Source organism: Equus asinus, chromosome 2, assembly GCF_041296235.1.
Source record: "Equus asinus isolate D_3611 breed Donkey chromosome 2, EquAss-T2T_v2, whole genome shotgun sequence".
NCBI lineage: Eukaryota > Metazoa > Chordata > Mammalia > Perissodactyla > Equidae > Equus > Equus asinus.
In genome coordinates, this window is record NC_091791.1 from 174878472 (window position 1) to 174894342 (window position 15871).

Genomic DNA, 15871 nt, shown 5'->3' on the forward strand with positions numbered 1-15871 from the left:
GCACTAGTATTTGGGGCCTGGTCCTAGATTCTACACCAAGCTACCACAAAGCTGATCTCAGGCAGGACAAAAATATCAACAGAGCCTCCAACTCATACCCAACGCAGTAAATCTTCTATTTTGGATTCTTACTGTAAGTAATAAGCAAAATCATGAGACATGAAGATTTATCTTTCCATTTCTTAACTATGCTGATTCCAAGAAGTAGACTTGAGCTAATTCACAGAATATACTCCACCGGAAGATATCAAATTTGTTCAAACAGGTGAAGAACACTTATGAACATCCAAGTATCCACTTACCTTCCACAAATCTCTAGAGAACTGCAAGGTTTATGGGTAACAACAATTCTTAAGCAGTATTTCTAAACATACACCGTACACCTTCTGTTGGAAAATAAAAATAACTTAACTGTTATCTTTACTATCTGGTCAGATGCTGTGATTTAAAACCTGGACAACTCTGCTTCCTAGTTCAAATTTTTCTCATTCTATTCATTTGTACCCTCATATCAAAGATTTTCCCAAGATTAAATGAACGTCCAAATCCTCTGAGAGGTGCTACCAGTCTGGCTGCCCTCCCAGGTGCGGAGTCAGCACTTGGAGACCCAGCACTTCTCTTCATTGATTGATAAGTGACACCTCTTTCCTTGGTTTGTAGGCAGAGACATAGGAACAGACAGTCCGGCTACAACATGGAGCTTTACACACACAACTGAAATTAGACTTCTTTTTTGAAGTAGGAAAGCAATCTAACAAAAAATATAAAGCTATAAAATACTCTACATATACAACAGTTTCACAAACACAGGAACAACTGAGTTTTTCTACCCTTGATTCTAGCAGCTTGCACTCAGTCATTCATTCATTCACATAGTCAGTCAACAAACTTGACTGTTTATCCGGCACTGGGCTCTGTGGATGCTCTAAGAGCTCCAAGTCCAATGGGGGACTTCTTAAAAAGGCCAATAAAACATGCTGTGTGTTAAACAAAGTGCTTGGAGTGCAGATGTCTGAACAATTAACTTCATCTGGGGAAACCCCTGAAAGCTTCCTAAAAGAAATGATATTTGTGCTAAGTCTTAAGAGATTAACATAAGTTAGCCAGACAAAGGTACAGCACGCACAGAGACACCGAGTTAGCAAAGTCCTTGTTGTGTCTGTAGTGTGGGGGCTGGACACTGGCAGGAAAGGGTGGTGAGTAGCCTAAGTGGTTGGAGCAAGACCAGAAAGGCACACGGAGGCTGATTTTGCATATCCTATATGTAAAACTACATTATTTAGATAATATGCTACAGATATCTTGAAACCATGGAAGATTTTAAAATTTGGGAATGGCAAGCTTACCTTCGATGTTTTAAAGGCAATAATTCTGAGTGTTCTGTGGAGAAGGGATTGGAGTGGAGGGTGAGTCTCTGGAGACCGGTTCCAACATTAAATGAGATCCAGAAGGAAAAGCTTAGAGCCCCCACACAAGACAATGGCAGAGAAAGTTTGGTCACGTATGGAATATTTTAAAGATAATAATTCGTATGACTATTGATTACCATTATAAAGAGATTTACCACTTTGTAGAAATTAAAGATGTGGGTATAAATAGTTAATTGAGTTTATCTATTTTTTATTTCAACTTTACTGCCTCATTTTGAAAGGCAATTTATTCTTGCTTTCTCTGTAACATTACCTTTCATTTATTTCCAAACACACAGCAATTAGATTTCTGTGTACAGGGTTATATTTTAACTATTTCAGGAATTGTCTAATCCGGTGGGTGCTTTATAGGCCTTTTCCATACTTTACTGTGGCATTTGATATGGTTGACAATTTCCTCTTCAGGAAACCTGTCTTCCTTTGGCTTCCACGTCATTGTTCTTTCAAGGTTATTATTCTACTTCTCCAACCACCTTTTCTCAAGGCTGCATGTTGCCTTCTCCTCATTATCTCCCTCCTTAAATGCTGGTTTTCCCATGGTTCTGTGTTTCTGCCTGGTCTCTTCCCAATCGGCCACGCCATCTCATCCATTTCTGGGTTGTTAATCACCACCTATCTGCTGGTGACTCAAATTAAACATTTATCATCAAGCGTTTTTTAAGAACCTACCTTGTGCCAGGCCCTACACAGTATGTTGGGATTTTGTCATAAATAAATCTAGTCCCTTTTCTCAAGGAGTAAGTTGCCATTCACTTGAAAGAGAAGTGAGAGAACCTCAACACGGCAGGATGTTATGGGAAGACAGAGGAAAATTATAAACATGTTTCGTGAGGCGTAGAGGATGAGCAGAAGGTAGTTAGGGAAAGGGATACATTTCTGGCAGAGGAGATATGGAAAAAGTGGAACCACTCTATGCCTTCAATTTCATCTTCTATCAGGATTCAGGATAGAGAGTGCCAAGTGATGAGGTTGTAAAGAAGGCAGGGTTCAGATGAAGGAGGGCCTTGTGTGACTTGTTAAAAAGCTTAGATTTTATTTTATAGGTCATGGGGAACTTCGAAGTACCAATCACTCCAGCAGGTATGATTAGAAGGGCACAAGGCTAGAGTCAGGGATGGTTAGGATGCTGCTGCTTGGTGGTTAACATGAAAGACAATAAAAACCTGATTTAACAGTTCAGTGGTAGTGAGATGGAGAGAAAGGGGAAGTTTCAAGAAGCATATAGGAGATAAGGTCCACAGAATTTAATAGTTGATTTTATGAGACACGCGGGAAAGAGACTCACCTATGGAGTCTGCTCGATCTCCTTAATAGTCCTCGATAGCCATCAATAGAGGAATGAAAGTTTGTTTATAGATCATTGAGAAGGGAAGCAAGAAAGATAATGAGTCAAGTTTTGGACATGACCCATTTTAGAAGCTGGCAAGACATTCATATAGACAAAATCCAGCAGTTCAGTCATTTGAACCTAGAAATTCTAGAAAGTCTGATGTGGACACAGAATTTACTATGTGATCTAAGTGCTCTGTGTATATTAGCTCAACTTGTCCTTCCCTACTATCTTATGAGATAAGTACCATTATTATTGTAATTTTACAATAACTTGCCAAAAACTTCATAGATTGTAAGTACTGGCACCAAGATTTGAACTCCTAGTTCGAGCATTCACATTCTTTACTAGTCTTCCATACTGGTCCACATGTATTTGTAGTAAATGAGTCCGTGAGAGGTGATGACTTCAGCTGTGTGAAGTGATAAAACCAGCAGGTCAAGGGCAGAGCCCTGGAAACAGTCCAGTATATTTTTGAGTGGAGGTAGAAAGGAGGAGTCTGGGAAGAAGATAGAGATAGACTAGAAGGGCCAAAGACTCCAGGAACCTGGAGATTGCAGTGTCATGGAAGGGAGTATGTGGTTTCCAAAGGAAGCCTCAGCACTGATGCCCAAACTGTGTCTCTAGGTGATTCTGTATCATCAGCTCCAAATACACAATTAACGTCCCTCAGGACCTCTCCACTTTGACGTTTCTCAGGCATCTCAAACTCAACCACCTCTAGGTATCGCGCCATTACATCCTGTACTCCAGATCAGGGTTTCCTAACCCCTGCACTATTGACATTTTGGGCTAGATAATTCTTTTTGTTGTGTGCAACTGTCCTGTGTATTGTAGGATGTTTAGCAACAGCCCAGGCCTCTGCCCAGTATAGGTTCATAGAACACTTCCCCCAAGTTGTGACAGCCCCAAACGTCATCAGATATTGTCAATTATCCCCTGGGGGTAAATAACCCCCGGTTAAGAACCTCTGCTCCAGACCCATCCAGATAACTTGTGGTTCTCTGAAAAATATGGTTTTGCACATGCTGTTCTCTGGAGTGGTCTTCTCCCCACTTTCCTGCCAAGATGCTTCCTGCTCATCCATGAGTACCCAGATTGAGTGTCATCCTGCCTGTGAAACTCTCATTTGTGCCACTACAGTACCTTGTATATACTGCTTTTATTTCACATTTTATTGTAGTCATTTCTGTGAAATTGTTTTCCACAAATGGACTCTTGCATGTTCTTCCAGACCTGGCACATAGAAGTTGTTCAATAAAATTTGTTTAAATAGATGAATGAAAGGAACTATTTCTTTGTTTTTTGACAGATAGAATATTAATATTTTCTATTAAAGTTTTACTACTAGAGGTTCTCTTTTGGAAGCCAAGAAAGTATTTCTGGCTGATTCTTTCTTGTGTTATTTATTTTTAGTCTGTACTTTATTTTTCTGTGTCAATTTATTTCTGATTGAGCCAATATCAATAACTATCCTTATTAGTCATGCATGGCTTCATGACAGAGATATGTTCTGAGAAATGCATCGTTAACGATTCCATCGTTGTGTAAATATCATAGAGTGTACTTACTCAAACCTAATTGGTATAGCCTACTACACACCTAGGTTATAAGGTACCAATCTTATGGAATCACCAATGTATATGCAGTCTGTCATTGACCGAAACATCGTTATGTGGTGCACGACTGTATTCTAATGTCTTATTCAACTTATTAGCAATCACTAATTATATTAATAATGATTTATTATAATAATCACAATTATATTAAATTTAGTAATATAAACTTAGTATTTTTCATTTCCAGTATTGTATTCTTCATTTCTGATTGGTTATTTTTTATATTTTCCAATTCTTTGTTGACGATCTCACTGTGTTCATCCAGTCCTCTCCCAATATCTGTGAGCATCCTTATGAGCTTTGTTTGAACTCTTTGTCAGGTAAGTTGCTTATTTCTGTTTCATTTGGTTCTTTTTCTGGGGTTTTGTCCTTTTCCCTTGTTTGGAATATATTCCTTTGTCTCCTCATTATGCCTCAGTGCTTATATCTATGTATTAGGTGACTTGGCTATGTTTCCTGATCTTGGAGAAGTGGCCTTCTGTAATAGATGTCTTTTGAGGCCCAGTAGCGTGCTTCCCTCTGGTCATCAGTCCAAATGATCCAGGGGTGACCCCTTTGTGGGCTACTTGTGTCCTTCTGCTGTGGAAGGGTTGCTCTTAATGCAGGTACCCAGGAAGACTAGTCTCTCCTTCCCTGAACAGCTGTTCGTAAATCCACTTTTGGGAGCCTCAGCACCGTTGGCTACAATGTCTACAAGCATACTCCTATTGCAGTTTTCCTCTTAATTGGGTTGTTACCCAGTGTAACTGGTTGCTAGGCTCAGGGGCGTACAGTTGCTATAGGCCTGAGGCCTACAGGGCTGTTGTCAGTTCTCTTAGGAGTGCAGCTGAGTGGGGCTGGCCCTAGGCCTGGGAGCACCCAATTGTTTCAGGCTTTGGAAGGTGGACCTGAACCTTTTTATGGCTATTTGTGAAGCACAGGCTTTGTGCTGCTGATAGACCCCTCCCACCACAGGTCAACACACACCGTCAACACAATCCTGGTCCGTCCACACTTCCCAACCCCTTGGAGCATACCCCAACGTCCCAATGAGGTTCTCCACCAATCTCCACCAATGCCCCCCACGGTTCACCTGGTCCTCACACAGTCCCTACCCCACAGAGGCAGACACACTAGCCTGCCTGTAGAGGATCAAGGCACCCAGGCAATGCAGGTGGACAAGTAGCCTGAGGGCTTGCTGTTGGGTGGGGCCAGTCCCTAGGGCAGACTTCCTGCCTTGGCAGAACTGGATTAAATCTGCACTCTATGGGTGTGGCAGACCCCTGGGCTAACAGGTCAGGGGAAAAACTTCAATGGCGTCTGCCAGGGTCTGTGTCAGCACACTTGTACTAGGTCACAGCAGCGGCCACCACCAATGTCTCAGTCTCTGGAGAGGTCTCTCCTCTCACTGAGATGCACTCAGAGCCTACCAGGGGAGTCTCTTTTCACCAAAGGACTGTCAGCCTTCTTTCCGGTGATTTTCAGTTTCTCTCTGAGACAGGTGAGTTTGTGCTTGGGCCCTTTAAGACCAGGTTTTTTCACCTTTCATCCAATAGCTTTCCCGGGGATACTCCCCCGATGCAGCTAATAGCCAGCAAAGCCAGATAGTAAGCCCCTCATCTCAGTTGTGCTAAGTCTGAAGGATGCTTATAGTGGTAATGTGCCCCTGCTGAGATCCCCACATCTCCAGGGAAAGGCTGTGTACTGTAGGGTGGCTCCCGCCTGGCCGGTTAAGAAACTCCACTGTTGGTGAAGGTAGCTTTTTTTCTCTCCAGAAGGAGTCTCTGCCTCTTTCGCCTCAGTCAGGACTGTCCTTTGTTGTGGGGGTTCTCTTTGTCCATTTTTCAGTTTTCTATCCAGGGTAATTTTTCCAAAAATAGTTGTAACCTGGTTGGGTTCATGGGAGAAGGTGAGTTCAGAGTCTGCCTATGCTGCCATCTTGATGCGATCTCCCTAAACTTAATATTTTAATTGCTTTCAAAATTATCAATTATTTTAACGGGATATTTTATATTTAATTTACTATTTTAGAGGATGCGTATAGAAAACATGCGCAGGATTTTCATGTGATAGTTTCAGTGCTCTTAGCAATATAATAATGTTTTCCATCTACATATCATCTTTTATCACGGGAGCACAAAACCGTTTCAGTTGGCAAATCCCTACATATCTTAGTTAAGAAGGTAAATTTGGTCATTTGCATTTTGTATTTAAATAAATAAAATGCAATATTTTTTCCTAGAAAATTCTTGACACTTCTGAGATTAACATGAGGAGCACCTATCACCAGACTTGCTCCCATGATGCAAAGCTGTTTGAAGTGTTAGCGGGAATAACTAGCGTTGGTGGACTGGATTTCAAGCCTATGAGAACACGTGGAGAAGGACTACACGTGGAACTTGTTCTCAGAGAATTTCATCAGCTCTGAAATTCATACTGAGCTCATGTAAGACTTCCTTCCTCTAATGGTCTCAATGCTTTCTTTACGTCTGTAATCATTATACGATTTCATTAGGATTTGTGGTAAAACTTAGAAAACCTCAAATGCTCTTAAAAGAAAGTTACTAGTGTGTGTGTTTCTTTAAACAAACACATGAAAGGGTTTCTTATTAATAAGATACCACTACTTCTTCATAATCCCTTTTACAGTTTTAAATCTGGGAGTGTAATTCACCACTAGGGGATTACTATAGTAGCATTGAGTTTTAAGTCCTAAATTACAAAATTCTCAATAAATAAATTTCAATCTACTGCCAATTACAGGAATACAGCAGCAAATAGTACTTGGCATGCACTGCATGACATGCAGATTGAGGCCAAATCTTTGGTTCAACTTCACTTGTAGACTGGGGAATGAAGGTACCCATTAAATTAGCAAAATTTTTAAAGATAAAGAACGTTCAGATTGTGGGGACAATAAACCATTGGAATCCTTTCTAGGACAGTAAGTTCGTTATTGTGAAATTAAGAAAAGAATATAATCTAATTTAGTCTTTTAGGTTCCTGGACCCAGTTCCAACATGTATGTTGTGGGGCCCCAGGGGGCACTTCCCACCAATACCAAGAAATTCTCAGACACCAGCAGGGAGTCTGAGAATTCAACTCAATTCTGACACTATCTACCCAGAGATAGCATCAGACTCCACAGGATGAGGGCTCAGTCCCGTAAGATTGCCCCCACTCTCCCCACTTCAGACGTCAGTCACAAGCCTGGGCTGTTACCTGTGCTTCTGACCAATTGGCTACAAACCGGAGTTTCCAACAACCTCCTCCAACTCAGAATGCCAATCACAGGTCCAGGTTGTTACCTGTGCTTCTGGCTGAATGGCCAGGTTCCACCGACCCCCTCATCGGGTCTGATTAATTTGCTAGAGTGGCTCACAGAACTCAAAGAAACATTTTATTTACTAAATCATCTATTTATTATAAAAGGATATAATTCAGGAACATTCAGATAGAAGAGATGAATAGAGCAAGGTATGGAGAAAGGACACAGAGCTTCCATGCCCTCTCCAGGCCACTACTCCCCTTCAATCTCCACATGTTCACCAAGCTAGAAGCTCTTCGAAACTTATCCTTTCGGGTTTTTATGGAAATTCCAGTACATGGCATGATTGATTGAATCACTGACCTTTGGTGATTGATTCAACCTCCAGCCCCTCTCTCCTCAGAGATCCTTCCAAAAGCCATTGACATTAACCTTATTAACATAACAAAAGATGTCTTTATAGCTCTTAGCATATTAAATTCCAAGGATTTTAGAAGCTCTGTGCCAGGAATGGGTTGAAGGCCAAATATATATTTCTTATTATAAATCATAATATCACACCCAGCAATCTGACTAGTAACTTGTGATAGAAAGATGAGAAATCATTCTCACAGAAACAAATCACCAGTATATACGGATCTACAGACAATGATGTTTAGCACAGCATTTTATCTTATAATAGCAAAAGTTGGAAACAATCTGGATGGTCATCCATGGGGAATAATTGAATAAATTATGGCTTTTATACCATATACCATATATATATATACCATGTATACATATATATATACCAAATTATAATATTATGCAGTTATTAAAAGAATAAAAGAATAAGTTAGGTATGTGTACTGATCTGGAATGTGTTCAAGTTTTATTACTAAGAGAAAAAAGTGAAATTGCCAACCAATGTGTATATGTGATTTATTCTCTAAAAAAAGAAAAAAGAAAAAATCTCACACATACACATATTTGTATACACATATGTATGTGTGTGTATACACATATGCATATATGTATAAATATTTACATACATTTGTATGAGCACAGTGACGTGTGGGGGAGGAATCATAATTATTTCCACTTTTATTGAGAGTAAGAAAAGTAGCCTTAAAGGGGAAAATGGCTAAGGGGAGGCTAAGAAGCTATGTGTATACACACACACACACACACACACACACACACACAGATATAGTTTGACCTGTTATAATAAGTGGATATTACTTTTAGAATTTGAGAAATTCTGTTTAATAAATATAAAGTATTTTTTTTTTAAAGTAGAAGCAACATCAAAAACTACCTTCATCTCTGAGATTAACTAACACACACATATATATATAAAAAGGACTAGGGGCCAGCCTGGTGGAATAGTAGTTAAGTTCACATGCTTCACAGCAGCAGCCTGGGGTTCACAGGTTCGCATCCCAGGCCTGTACCTACACAGCGTTTATCAAGCCATGCTGTGGCAGCATCCCACATACAAAACAGGAAGATTAGCACAGATGTTAGCTCAGCAACAATCTTCCTCGCACACACAAAAAAGGATTAAAATTGTGTATGAAAGAAATTTAGAAGTAGCAGGAAAACAATAAAAATTCAACCAGGGGATATCAGGAACCTCAGAGGTGAGGCAGGAGAAATTCTGTCTGAGCTTTTGCGACAGCATATCAGGACAATCTAAAAGAGAATCAAGAGACTGAATACTTAACCTGGCTCAGGTTGTTCTTTTCAAATGTTCTTTGACCAAATTTCATATTCCATTAAGCAAATACAATTTGAAAAACTAAACTGAAGTTAAATCACAGAAGTCAGACTTTGGGCTGAAAACCTATCAGCTTACAGGCACTCACCACACAGCAATTGAGCTATCTGAGCATATGGGGGAGAGCAGAGTACGAGTCTTGATCCTCTTAGTTAAGGAGCTGGTTATTTAGATAGGATTCACAAAGGAAATAATTCTTAAGTGACACAGGACAGCAAGTATTCAAGTGCCAAATGTTGTCTTATAGACTTTTAACGTAATGTCAGAATGTAGAAAGCCAATGGAAATGGTTCCAGAAAGTAACCTGGAGGAAGGAGAGGAGAGGTAGTATAGATAGGATGTGGGAGCCAACAGGGCATCATAGACAAAAGAAATGGGATGAGTGACTGCAACAACAGGAAGTGAAGGAGGCTGGAGGAGTAAGTAGGGTGAAGTCTGAAAAAAGAGGAAGACCAATACCAAGGAATAGAGAGAAATGTGTTTGGAGGAGAGAAACAGGTGGGCTAAAAGAAAATAATGGGCCTGGAATGCCCGGTGCAAAAGATCTGGGAGCCTCTAAGATTTTTTGAGGAGAAGAGCAACACGCTGTGGAAGGAGGAGTTGTCTGGCTATGTGCACAGTGGAAGAGAGGATGAGGAAGATGTGCCGATGAAGCATTCCTGGAAGAGAAAGTAAAGGCTCAGCCTAGGCATGTGCTGTCTCATAGTGATATCATAACAACCATATTGTAAGCCCCTTGGGATTCCCCATTCCTTTGCATTCCTGCAGCCTAGAATTGTACTATACGTAGAGGAGGATACAATAAATGCATGCTGATGAGGAAAAGAAAAGGAAACGTGGGAAATGAGAGGCATTTTTAAGGAATAATTGAATGGAACCTCACTAACGGATATAAGGAATGACAGAAAAGCTCTAATCAAACATGACTCCACGATTTCAAGCTGCGATGATGAAATAATAATAGCAGTGTCCTCGAATAAGACAAAGAGGACGTAGAAAGAAAATAGTTTTGAGAAAAATCCATTTAATTTTTATTTTATAAGTCCATTTTTTCTACGCAGCAATGATCTATTGAAACACCATAGCCTCTTCATTGGACTTTGAAAACTAAGGGAAGATGTAGCTCTTTGAATAAAAGCAGAAGAGCCACCAGCTGCACACACACTTCCGAAATATTGATTCATCAATTCAACAAACGTGAATTGAGAATGACTGTGAACCAGAGACTATCTAGGTGCTTGGGACAGAAAGAGAAACAAGACGACATACTTACCCTCAGGGTGCTCACTGTCCCAAGCATGAGACACATCATTTTGTAGAGTGACTTTCCTTTTGCAAGTGTTCTGAAAAGTGCTATGAGTTTCAATGGTGACGTCAGGAAACTGCTGGCATTGGAGGGAAGTGGAGAAAACATCTCAGAGATGTTATTTGAGCCTGATATCAAAGACACAGAATAAATAGACAACTGGGGAAGAAAAAGGAGAAAAAGAGCAGTTACAGATGTGCAGTGCTCCCACGGTATCACCTGCCAGCAGTGTTTTCTAAAAAGAGCCACTTCCCCATGTCTACCTAACCCAAGGTAGACTAAAGAATTCTCCAGGCATTTGAACTTGGAACTTTTTTAGTCGTCTGGAGCGAAGCATAGAAAATTTGGGGGTTACAGTAAGTCATGTCCTGCCATTTAAACAGAACCACAGAAGCATCCAGCACACAGTAAGGGAAAATACTAAATAGATGTGCCCAGAAGACAGAAATGTGAGGTGAAGAAAATGATCCTCAGTGTGTTTAAGCGCCGAACGGAATGTATTCCTGAGGCCAAAGCTCATTCTTACCCTTGGCTTCCACTAGCCACTCCCTTTTACTTATAATTTGCTTCTTTTCTTTTCTTTTCTTCTTCTTCCCTTTTTTGTTTCATTTTAACTCAAATTTTGTTACATGTAAGGAAAGTCAAACTATGTAAATGGCTAATATATTCAGGCAATTCTATTAAGTGAGCTTGGGTAAATTACTTCACGGAATTCTCAATATTCCTAAGTGGAAGTTATTATCCCCACTTTACAGGTGAAGAAATTAAGGATCAGATTCATGCAGGGCTCTTAGCAACTCATAAGTGGTAGACCTGGAATTCTGGCCCAGCTCTTGTTCCAAGGCTATCTTTTCTTCACTATATTATACCACATTCCAAAAAGAGAAGCACATGCGCAAAAGCTCCCAGAGGCAAGAAAGGGCCGTGCATGTCTGAGGCCCTGTACCCCTTCTGTGTAGCTGGGGAAGGAGCTCACAGGAGAAAGCTTTAGAAAAAGAAGCTTGAGAGTAGGTTAGGGTGAGCTCATGAAGGACCTGTTATCCTAGGGAATTTGAACCTGATTTAGTTACAATGGAGAATATTAGCTCTCTTTTCCTGTTAAGCTCTTTTAAAGCCAAAGGAGAGACGGTATCAGATTTTGTTTAAGAAACGCAATAAGGGGAGTATTAAGGATAGATTAGAGAAGAAAAAGACTGTTGAGAAACTCCTGCGATAACCTATGGGAGAGATGGTAAGGGCCTGATCTAAGGTGGTGATGGCAGGAGAGAGAAGTTAAATCTCAGACATATTTCAAATACAATGTCCAGGACAGAGGACCACTTGACAGATGGAAGAGATGGAAGAATTGAGGCTGATTCCATGGTTGGACACCTGATGTAATGGATAACAGGGCAACTTTGAGATCAAGAAGGTGGCAAAATTGGTAAATCTTGGAGCTCTTGATCATATTTTAAAAATGGACTCTTTGTGCTGCTCTCTGAATTATGCTGCATTAGATTCTGTCTCATTGGGTTTAAGCTCTCTCCCTAAGCTTCAACAAAAGATAAATACAGGACATGTTATTTTCAACATTTCCCACTTATCAAATTTATTGAGCTATGGGTAGATACTATTTTAAGTCTAAATCTAATATTGATCACTAACATTTACCTTTCTTCTTGGCTGATTGCTTTGGATCTGGGTTCTTCGGAATAATGAAAGAGTTCTGTTTGGGAAACAAAAGCTGTTTAGAACTGAAATGGGGGGTGAAGAAATCCTCTCCTTTTTGAATCCTGATGTATTATTCCCCAAGGCAGTCTCCTGAATGAATCTTTTTCCTTTGTTGTATAAGAGCCTTCAACAGCAGTGAAGAACATTCATTTTTCTACTTGATTTTGTTACTTTGCCAGGAATAGCACAGGGGTCCCTTTAGCGAGTGAGACTAAGGGCACTAAAATGGTTGGAAATCACTGAAAACAGTAGCAGGTTTATTTGAGCAAAATCGGCAGGGTGGTGTAATATACATTTTTAAAAATGCATTTTCATTAAAATTAAAAATGAGCTTCCAAACAAACTCTGGAAAGGGCTCCAAATACAGCCTTACAAACCCAAAATGAAATCAATAAAAAGAAACCAGCCAAGCAGCAAGTTGAGAAAACACCAATTAGAGATTTTAACAAACAGAGAAGCTCACTGTGGGGTACAGTTTTTAAATCAGACAAGAGAAATTTGGGCTTTTTTCTCCACCTCAGCACTGCTCTACTGTGCTCTGCCTGGAACTGAAATTGCTGGGATTCAGAATGCACCCCAGGAGGAAACCACAAACAAGTGGGCGCTCTCGGCATTATATCCGAGCAGATGAAAGCAAATATTATTCCGATAGCTTTTCATTTTGCCCTCCAAGGAGCTTTGCATTATTATCCATGACTAGGGATTTTAATAGTCAAACCACCACAAATTTGTCAAACACTCAATTTCCGCCTGGTTTCAGAGTGCAGCTTCCACTCACGGAGGTTAACTCAGGTCTCTCTAGCCAATGAATTTTTTGAAGCAAATCACACTCTGATAGCCTGTCTGAGCCAGCGTGCCTCCACAGACGGCAGGTAGGTGAGGTTCATCTTCAGCCCCACCTCCCACCGCAGCTGTCAGGCCTGGCCAGGCACTCTTGGATGCGGTCCTGTGCCTGGCAGCGCCCACTCTTCTGCCTTTCCCTGGCTGGCTCTCCTTGGAGTTTAATTGCCCATCTCCTGTTAAAACTGCCCTACATTGTTCTTAGACCCCCTGGAATAAGCTTTGTGCTTCTTCCCAGGTGAGGCAGTACAGCTTGCCGGGGAAAATCACCCGTCAGTGCTCAGGAGTCCAGCGTTTTTGTTTCATCAATTCCACTTTACAAAGAGGCACTCACACAATTTGAGGAGTAATAAAGCAATTTTTATGTGTGGATTATTTCGTTTATTTGATTATTTCTACTTGATATATATTTATATATGTGTATATATGTGCGTGCAGCTATGTGTGTAAACGTGTGTGCGTGTGTATGTGTGAATACGTATACATATGTACACACACACATATGCGTACATATACACACACCTCTTTTTTCTCCAACCCTAAGGCTATTTTGTCTGAGGATGTAGTTTTAGGTTCCTATACAATAAATACCTATTTATTAAAGGAACATCTGCCACTTTAATTATGTTTCCTTTTAGCCATGAGTTTTAAGTCAAAGCTCATAATTCTTGGTGATATGGTGGGTGATAGAGTTGTTTATATTACACAAGGCCCACCAGTATAAGAATGAAACTCCTGAAATATATTCAGAATCCCACCATTTTCACTGCCTCCACTGGGACCACCCTCACTACCAAGCCACCATCTTTTCTCTGCTAATCATTTTTCTTGCTTCTACACTTGTCTCTCTGTTCTCAACACAGCACATGGAATTATCTTTTTAAAATGTAGCTCGCATCACATTATTCAGACATTCCAGTGGTTCCTCATTTCCCTCAGGTTAAAAAGAAGTCTTTGAATTGCCCACTGGACTCTAAACGATCTTGTCCTCCTCATCTCTTTGTCCTACCATCCAGCTACTCTCCCTTAGCTCACTCACTCCATCACCACTGAGCTCCTTTTGACACTCTTCCCCCTAAAGCCTTCCCTCTGCCTGGAATGTTCTTTCCTTAGACATAAGCTTGGTTAACTTCCTCACCTTCAGTCTTTGCTTAGTAAGGCTTATTTTGACCATCCTACTTAACATTGAACTTGCCCCCCAACCAACATCAGCCCCTCTCCCGGTTTTCCCAATTATCCAATTTTACTTTTTTTCTATAACACTTCCTACTTTGCATACAATCTAATTTAGTTATTTCTTATTTCTGTTTTTATTGTCTGTCTCCCTTTCCAAAAGGTAAGTTCTCTGAGGGTGAGGATCTTTGTGTAACTTTGCTCATCACTCCCTAAATAGGAGCTTGTGCATAGTAGATGATCAATAAATATTTATGGAAAGAATGAACACTGTCCAATTACATTCAAAATTGTGGATTGTATTTTACATTTTTAATAAGTGATGCAAATGCATATATGCAGATACTCATATCATTTTAATTATGAGCTTCCTATTTGAGCATGTGAGGAAATGGATGATTTTATTTTTTGGTGGAATATGGTTAAGAAAATGTTAGGATGTTTAAAAAGAGGTGTCGATTGGTTGCACGCTTAGGTTTGGTGAACAACATTGAACGAGCACCTGCCTTCTTTGGAATATTTGAGGTATAAAGTTGAACAAGTCATGTCTCAGAAATATTAGTGTTGGGTGGAGAAGACTTAGATGGAAACAAAAGAACACAAAATAGATTGATAAGTGAAATACTAGAATCATCCTAGGGGAGCAGCAGTGACAAGCAAGAGAGTGACTCAAGAAAAACATAGACACTGCTGAGGTTAGAACATGATCCAGGTACCTTCAAAGTGACTCTTTAGAGCAGGAAACATATATGAGGGCTTGGGATTCTGTCTATTTTATCCTGTAGAGAAGACCTGAATGCCGGGGCTCCTCCACGACTCTGTTCTCTGAGTGTTCTGGCTTCATTTAAGCCAGGCTATGGACTAAAGCACATGAACAGCTCGGGCTAACACACATGTCAGGATAGAGGACCACAGGGGATGGGGCAGAGGAAGAAAAACAAGAGGAAAACAACTCTCTTACCTTTGTAGGGAGGTCCTATGATGTCGTATTGAGACTCCACAGTGTAGACACCAGCACCAACTAGAATGCCATGACCTTCCTCTAATCTAGGAGTAAAACACAGAGTGAGGCCCCATCTCCAGATTCAGGAGTTAGGGAGAAAATGCTCATTCTTGCTTGAGGATTAGAGGGCTCTAGCTCCCTGCTCACAGGGTGGAGAAAACCAGAACAATAGAGTCCATCATCTACACATCAATGTGACCAAAAGATAAGCATAAATTGTGTCTATTTATTTACAGGTCAAGTTTTCTGCTTGAGTTAAGTTTCTATGGAAATTCTTACTCCATGCTGTTATGAAGAGAAAACTCTGTTTCAACAGGCTTTGGATTCCGGTCCAGGCTCCAGCCTGTCTCTGAATCCAAACAGAATCCTAAAATCTGTTCCTGCTTCTCCCAGAACTTGCTGTATTTTCTTTGCCTCCTGCCACCACACAGTTGGATGGACACCAAGTATAGAA

The 15871-nt window shown here is 40.5% G+C and overlaps 1 long non-coding RNA gene across 1 annotated transcript in view; it reads right to left on the bottom strand.

Moving 5' to 3' along the window:
- The window catches only part of LOC139046368 (uncharacterized), a 201160-nt gene extending 185569 nt beyond the window's left edge, over positions 1 to 15591 (bottom strand). Inside the window, exon 1 of the long non-coding RNA XR_011506338.1 lies at positions 15376 to 15591. This is a non-coding gene — a long non-coding RNA (uncharacterized lncRNA). The remainder of the gene's footprint in view (positions 1 to 15375) is intronic.
- Between the last annotated feature and the right edge of the window lie 280 nt (positions 15592 to 15871).